We start from the raw sequence: 8,654 nt of genomic DNA on the forward strand, positions 1-8,654 counted from the left end.
TTGAAGACTAGAAAACAAACCCTTAATTCCCCTTACGGAAACCGAAAGGAACTGCACTGGAAGATGGCAGCCCACCATGAAAGTGCATCGAGAAGGGAAGGTATTTGCAGCCCTCTTTCAACTAAGCCATGTGTAGTTCCATTGCCATAACCATGGAGGAAAATGCTTGCCCTCCCTATTCTATTTATGGAAAACAAATATAGTATCATTAGAGCAGGAGAGAGGCTGGACTTAGTAAATTGCATTAGCATATTGGCAGAGTTTAGATTCCTGTCCTGGAAGAGTGTCCATAACAAAACAATCTGCTTAATTACCCCTAGGTCCAGCAGCCTTGAGTGAGAAAAAAACAGATTTTGCAAAGTAAAACCAGTTCCGCTGTTACCTTTCCAGCCCACTGTCCTTAAACAAAGCAGTTACATCTCTGCATAACCTTGTGGTGAATGAACTTCAAGTCTATAAGCCAAGTCTGAATTTAGCTTGTGTTTTTTTATCTCCAGAGGTGTTTCATTAGCTCAATTACAAGTGACATGTTCCACTATGCGCTGCTGACTGAAAGAACTCAGCCAGCCTGAATCCCTCTCCAAATAGAATCCAATTAACCTCTTACTCCCCCTTCCTTTAATCCCCCATGCCTCATGACTTGTTCACAGCCACACCTTTTAAAGAAGACCAAAGTAAACTACCTGAGATAACTATATACTTAACAACTGAGGTGTTTGTACTTGATTTTTTGGTTCGATTGGGCTTGGGTGTATGCTGTTATTGTTCGAAAAGTAAGAGCCTGCGGGTTTTGTGATGGTGTCCAGTGGCAGTTCTCTGTTGCACAACCCACCATTTGGGCAAGTCCCTGGCTGTCCCCATGTGTAAAAGGCAGGCAGTGATCCTCAGTAACATGTAGAAAAGTTGTTGAACGTGTTAGATGCAGACGTCTGTGTAACTGCAGAGACCACCCAGGGACATAACTGTTGTTGCGAACGTGCTTGCTAACGATTCGGTTTGCTTATATGAACTTCAAATCCCGGTTAAGCATTGTTTTGAAGGTGGTTAAGGTGCCTGGGTGTTACACTGGCTTCCTGCTCGGGGCTGAGTTCTGCCCTAGATCCATTAATGTTTTGGCAGCAGTGCTTCCTCGCTGGTGTTGTCAAGACAGTTAGATGCTGAAGTCATCAGTAAGGCATATAACCCTAAATGGATGGGTTGGATCAGTGACCTACTTTAACACACAAGTCTTGCACAAGTCTGACCTTCTCCCCACGATCAACCCTGAGACCTCAACAGCACAAGCTGTTTCAAAGCATCCCGTGCGCTGATCTGGTCATGTGTTGAAGTCTTACTAGCAAGGCAGCGAGTCTGTCAGCTGGGGCCAGGAGCTGTGATTTGGAAACCCTGAGTGCTTGATTTGGCTACAGCCTTGCTTTGCAAATCCACACAAACATCTCATTTTCTCGATTTTTTTCCATTGTATCCACAGCCCATGTTCTGAAGAACTTGTACGCCGTGTGAATTAGTCGTAGGATTATTACTGGAATTTTGTCTGCTTGCGTGCTCAAATAAGCTCTCAATCTGGGTTAAGATTTAGGCTGCAGCAGTTGCTGGGTTTTGTGTTGTTAGCAGAGAGTTCTTTTTTAAAATAGTTCTGGTTTGGTCTTACAAGCATTTTCCTCCAAACATGACTACAACAAACAAGCAGTAAAACTCAAGAGAGTGGCATAAATGGGCTGTTGAGGACAAACCAGCCCTGGGGACAGCCCTGGGGACTGATCGGAACAGGTTACAGCAGAGGTGTGGGGTGACACCCCATAAACTGAGGAATACAGTAAAAGCCGTACAGAAAAACTCAATCTTTTCCAATAAGGATGCCCTGTGCATTTTGTGGGTCTTGGATGAGCATGATCCAACTCTCTGCGTTCCAGCCAAAGCTAGTTTTGGAAGCATTGCTACAAACAGCACCATAAAATTTCATATCTTTGCTGGGTTTCTCCTTTTATTCTTGTAGGTTCAAAGAGCCTGACAAGCATGTTTCCTAAAAGCCTGCTGTGTGGACTGACACTGGGGGTGCCGTATTACCACCCAAAATGGGCTAGTGTGTTATGTGGGATAGACTAGAAAAACAGGCATCTGTCTTGGGAAGGCCGACAGGTTCTGGATGGGAGTCGGGATGAGTGCCAACGTGGTGTTTTGGTGGGGCAATGCAGGCAGATCGTCCAGACTGGTGTGTGCCCGTATTTATATACGTGTGTGCATTTGTGCAGCTCGCTGAGTGATAAAACAGGATGAATGCCCTGTAACGTGGGAAGGCAGCGACGAGGCTGTACTTAACTGCAAAGTCAATACAGAGAGAACTAGTCCGGTCAGGTTTTCCTCAGACAATTATCTATTTATTCTCTTCGTATAACATCACTAAATCATTTTTTGGCTTTTCTGCTTTTAATTCTCCTTTCCTCCCTTAAGCTGAGCATCCATCCTTCCGATCTTTTGCTGTCTAAAGCCCATTCTCGCCAGTGGTCCCAGCAGCCTTCAGACAAAACACACATTTCCCCGCTTCCCTCGTCATCGAAAACGGCAACCTTCCGCTCCCTTCACCGAACCCCCGGGCGACTCAGGGCTGTTGGCCACTAACTGAGCTTATGCAGTTTCTCTGCTCTGGGCCCAGCTAACATGTCTGGGTTTTACGTAGCAGTGGGCCCAATCCCAACCCTGATCTAAGCCTGCCTAGAGGTGCTTTCCCCATCTCCTGGACCAGGCTGAGACGTTCACAGGTGTCTGTCCGGTTCAAAGCACGGGTGAAGCACGTTCCTCGGTGCTTTGGGCTGTTTGAAATCCGCACAGCATTTCTGTGGCTTTAGCCTATTTCTTCATTTAATGTTCTCTGTTCTTGGAGACGTTTTGTTTCTGCCTATCCCCTTAAGAGGTCAAGTGCTTCCAGAGGGAGGTTAGCCCGTAGTTTTCCATGTACCCCGACTACTCGGCGCACGAGTGAATTTGTTCTGTGATAATACAGCTGAGCAGGCAAAACCACAAGTAAATCAGGCTGGGGTTTTTTCCCACTTTTAATAACAGTTTACTATTCTGTAAGTGCATGTAAAGCACATGCCCTATTCCCCCAGCCAAGGAGCTTGACAGCTTGTCAGCAAGAACTACCATAGGTCTAGAGTGACTGATTTATGCAAGTAAAAGCACACGTGCCAAGACCTGGCAGCAGCTTGCTCCTTCTTTTTTTTTTTTTTTTTTTTTTTGTAATGACTTGGCAACCCTCTCTCTTCTCCTTCATCCAAACTTTTGCCTTTTATAGTCTTTGAATAACGCCTTTTTTTTTTTTTTTTTAAATGTATGTAGCAGTTTCCCCTCCCTTCTCTTTCAGCCATTTGCTCTCCTTATCTGAATTGGCCATGGGACAGGAGATCTTGGCTTCACAACAAGCAGTTCTTGACTGAGTACACACAATCACAAACCCGATTGCACATGGACTCGTGTTTTTGTGCATGGGAATGGGTGCATCAGGGCTTCATAACGCTTTCTTACCTGTGCTCTGATATCCCCGTGCTCGTGTGTTGTACATGCTTGTGCTAAAACTTACCTTCCTTTGAAGAAGCATATGCACATACATGAGCTAACACTGGTGCTATCAAGCTTTTATTAACATTGATTCTCATGTTCTCTGTGTAGAACGCTCATTTAAAGAATTACACAAATTTGTCTGCATAGCCAACTGGGAATTCTTACACGCATGCATATACAAACAACGATAAACCACACTGTATAATCATATGGCCTCCAATGTAGATTCAAACTTGATTATGTATGAGGGTTTATTGATTCGCTCTTTCTCACTCAAGCCTGTGTTCAGGTATAGGCTCATACGCAGCTGTGCAGTCGCGCAGTTTCTCAGACACAGGCATTCTTCGGCACAGACAGTCTCTCACACATAAGCTTATAGATTTATGATTTGTTGTGAGAGTGGAAAACAGCTGCTGCAGGCTAATCAAATACAGCAGAAGATTTAATGCAAAATATTGAAAAACACTGTCTGGTAGGAGGGTGAAATTCTTAAAAACATGCTGGTCTCATGGCACTAGGCCAGTGCAAGAAGATTTGCACCTGGCCATGATAAACGTCAGCAACGGGTCTGGAGGAGGCAGCTTCGCCCTGCTGCCAGACACACGGGCTAAAATTCACATTGGGTTTGGCCCTGCGAGTAAGCTGCATAAGTCTGAGGCTGTGGTTTTTCAGGGGCACGCAAGCAGAGCTGCTTAGCATGGACTGGTAGGAAAGAAGAGTAGTCCAACTCGAGCACGAGCTTTGCAGCACATTGGCAGAGCAGGTTGAAGTTCTCGCTACTGGCTCACTTCTGCCTGTCTCTGTGGACAAATGGAAAGCCTATTTCTCCAGGGCTGTCAGTTCAGCACCTTTCACCAGTTCTGCTAAGGCTGCAAAGGCTTGGAAATAATTAACTGCAAAGGAAAGAATTTCATCTCAGGTTTCTGCTGACTGACGACACAGGCAATTTATGATGCCACAAGAAGCTCAGGCTGGGATTATTTCTATGTAACTCCCAACGCTGCTGCTTGGCAGCTTAGTGACTGCGTTGGAAGTGACTGAACTAGATTAATACCTTGTGGATTTGAACTATAAACTTCCACGAGTTTGGAGTTCGGGGGCTCGGCTTAGCTGAGTACAGGCTGGAGCTGCGGCACTTGCAACACCCTCATCTCCCTTTCCCGGTGCCGGTAGGTGGGACTTGTCAGCACAGCTCTCCCCTTTCCCACCCGGCAGGTATGATCTGACTCGTCCATCTCCAAAGGCGAGACCGCAAAGGGCTGGGCTGTGAAAACAGTGCGGGATCAGTCTTCAAAGTGTCTTTCCCGTGAAACTTTGGGTTGGCAGCCTCAGTGGGTCTGTGCTGCCACTCACTCTCTGGAAAACGAAGTGAGCAGCTCCTGCTTCCTTGGGTGCTAGGCAGAGAAAATGTGATACCTGAGCAGGGCGCTCAGATGTCGCGGCTAAAGGACAGGTGTATTTTGTTCCTGTCTGCTCTTGGTTTGCAACAGGAGACGAGAGGCTCCTGCTCCGGTAGTGGTTTTGGCTGCAAAAAGAGATCGCTCTTTTGCAGTTGATGGTTATGGGTTTAGTCCCTGTTATTTACCTGCAAATGTATATCAGTCTGTCTGATTGGAGACTCCGCAGGCTGACCCAGCAAGCCAGTTCTACTGTGCACCCTGCCGTGAGCTGAGAGAGGAGATTTTCTAAATAGAAGGGCCATGGGGCAGTTGGGCCAAGCCTGCTGATTTTGCATGTGCCTGTCTGCACAATCTTCAGCCAGCGGTTTACCCCCAATTATTCCTGGTCTATCCTACCCCCCTGTGCTGTGCATACCTCCCTATCCTTGCTGTGCGTTTTGAGATCATCAGGTGAACCATGCTGTTCAATCTGTTCTTTGCAGTGAGACACCAGCTGCACATCTACATGTTGGTGAACCAACAGCTCTGACTCACGGCTGATGGGCTCCATTCTGCCAAGGAGCCCATATTCCCTTTCTTCGTGGATAGACAGCCCTGGGTGGCATAAAGTACACACTGAAACGCGCCATCCGGGGATATGAGAAGCATCTGTTCCTTCCAGATGTTCAGTCATCTCATTGTTTGTTAGATTTGAGGACAGGAACCCCCTTCAGTTATGTGAGGCACTCGCTGTTCTCAGATGTCCGGGAGAGTGTGTGGGGTGGGGGGAAAATTGGCTTTGTGTGACGCCAGCAAGGAATAGAGGCAGAGGTTTCATGCTTTTTGGAAAACACTTGAAAGGCCTTTGAGCTCTGGCTAATCTCCATTGTTCGTGTGTTTTCCGGCAGCAGAACGAGAGAGGAAGAACGGAAAGAGGCAAGAGAGCAGAGCTGAGAATTAGAACTGGAAGCCTTTCCCGTGCTCAGGCGAGCTTGGCAGAATCCGTCGTGGCAAATGGAGCTGGATGCAACAGAATCCAGGCTTAAGCTTGGCTCAGATCTTAGACCCAGCAGAGCCTCCTTAGATCTGCAGGAGCTTTGTGAGTAGATGAATGCATTTGAGCCAGCCTCACTGAACCAGACACAAGTGCAGCTGTTGAATTCAGCGGTGGAACAGGGCAGAGGGTAGCGTTGCCCAAATTTGAGGCCTTTTTGCCCACAGCCATTTTGTGTCTTTGATTTTTCTGCAGGCTTATTGTCTTCTGCCACTGTAGATCACACAAGACTGTTAGAACTACACAGGCATTGCAAGCTTTGACTCATTAATATAGGTAAGCTGAGGCACAAAGCTGCAAAATTACACGCGCAAAGTTGCCAGTAAACGTTTAGCAGAGCTGTGTATTGTACCTGAAATGCACTGAATTCCACATTAAACCTTTAATGCCCTCCTCTCCCAGCACACTGCATTTTAGCACCATATGGGCCATTTGCAGAGTGCAATTTTGGTCCTTCTACATCATTATATCCTAGCTGACGGGTGCGTAGTTTGAGATACAGGGTTCCCATCTGAGTTTCCTTTCTGATGGAGACATTTCTAAGTGCAGCAATACCTAAAACAGACATGACTTGAGGAATAGAGGTAGCGTGGCTCTTCATTTTTCTGTATGGGTTCACTGAGGTACAGACTAGAGCAAGGCCAGAGTAGAAACCTGACATCGGCTAGAGCAGTGCCAGAAAAAGCCGTCCCTTCAGTATATCCCTCCCACTTCTATCCACTGAGGGAAAACACCGTGCAGCCCCCAAACTTTCCCACTCAATACTTGTTCCCTTTCCTCTGCACCAGCAGAAAAGCTTTGTTAAAAAAGAGTCATTTTCAATTCAAGATTTTAAATGTTTTGTTCCTGACGGTGAGTCAATGATTTTTCCAGTCCCTCCCCCACAATAAACAAGTGCAGGCTGAGTGTGGTCCAGAGGAAAATGTGAGTTACACATGTCCTGGCCACATGCTTCTCCGGTACCAATGATAACCATATGGTGGCTTTCAGACCCCAGCTCCCCAACGAGGAGAAGTGTTAGCATGAATCAGTGCAAGCTCCCGCAGAGTAGATAAGTAACCCAGCCTTGCCGGTAGCTGCTTGCATGTGCCCAGCAAACACCTTCACACCCTAGTATGGTTGTAGTGCCTTGTTTTGTGGTTCAGCTTCACCTAAGCTGAGGAGGATTGGGCTAATGAGCTTGGCTGAGAAACTCCTGCAGTACAGGAACCCTCGTGTAACAAACTCTTGTCACTGAGCCCACAGCTCCTATTGCAATTCTCTGCTCCAGCACTTTGCTGGGGAGAGGGAATTGTACTGCCCATCTCCGCTCCTTTCCCTGAGAGCGTAGAAACTGTATTTTCTGTTCTGGGAAAGGAAATTAGAGGGGTTGGGGAAGGGCACAGACAGACCTTGGGCTAGTTTCCAGGTTTAGGGGCAAACCGAGTGCAATAGGTACATTATAATTTTGGCATCTCACTCATTCAGGATGCAGATACTACCTACCATCCCTAGCTAGAACAGCCCATCAATTGTTTGTCAAGTTTGAGGACTATCATAGAAGCAACCCTGTCCCAAAACCAGTGCAGGAACCACAGCGTGCCGCAGGCCCCCAGAGCATGTCATACCGCTATGCCCTTGCATGATACTGCTTGCACACCATGTGTGCAGAGCTCTCAGCTCCCCGTAAGTTAGCATCATCATCACCATTTTCTGCAGGGTAATAGGAAAACCAAAGCCCAGATATCCTAGAAGACGTTATTCCCATCACGACCTAAATACCTTGGAAGACTGGGTCATGGAAGAAGGTCCTCTCACTTTGAGGCTGGCATCTTAGTTTCCCTTTCTCCGAGCTTGCCCTGGCCTTTGCTCGCACAGTGTGCGAGATTTCCCCATGCGTGGTTTCTCATTCCTCTTTGAAAACAGGTAGTCCCTGCAAGCACTCCATATCTCATTTACCTGTGTTTCCAATTCCTTATTTTGAGCTACTAGGGGAGCAAAAAGGAGGAGGTTCATTGACTATTTTTAGCGTAAAATCTCAGCTAGGTAACCTTTATTAAAGCTAAGCTAAATACACAGCAAACATAAGCTTTACTCAGGCAGCAGTTCACAGGAACTTGGCAGAGGCCTGCCTGCGTTTCAGAATCCTTGTCCTTTTTTCTAGATGAAAGCCCTGCAGAAGGATTTGTTTTTCAGACAGAAGGCAAGCCAAGTTGGTGATTTCATCGCAAGGCAGGCTATGTCAAGCTGGTCCTATTCAAACACGCAGGAAATCAAGCTTGGAGCTCGTTCAGAAACGAGGATGGAGAGTGGGGGTAGAGAGGGGGGCCCTGAGGAGGACAAGATCTTGGATTCTGAAACTGAGCTCGGAACAAGCAGGGCAGATACCTGCTGTCAGTGTAGTGCTGTAGGGACCCGTCCTTCACCCTTTGAAGGGTTAACTGGCAAGGTTTCAGGTAGCATTTCTTAATTTCCAGCTCTTCCAAGAAGCTATCCCATCTCTGTCCTCACAGAGCCCTGCGAGGGCCATGTGCAGCATCGCTCTGATAAGAGGTCAGGTGGCTACCACAGGCGAAGGCAAATTTTCCCAGTCCCCTCATTTCAGTACATTTCTTTCTGTTTAAAGCAATTATTGGCTGATTAAAGTTGCTTTCTGAGCGTAAATGTGGATTACGGAGGAGAGG

Source organism: Haliaeetus albicilla, chromosome 7 (assembly GCF_947461875.1).
Source record: "Haliaeetus albicilla chromosome 7, bHalAlb1.1, whole genome shotgun sequence".
Lineage (NCBI taxonomy): Eukaryota > Metazoa > Chordata > Aves > Accipitriformes > Accipitridae > Haliaeetus > Haliaeetus albicilla.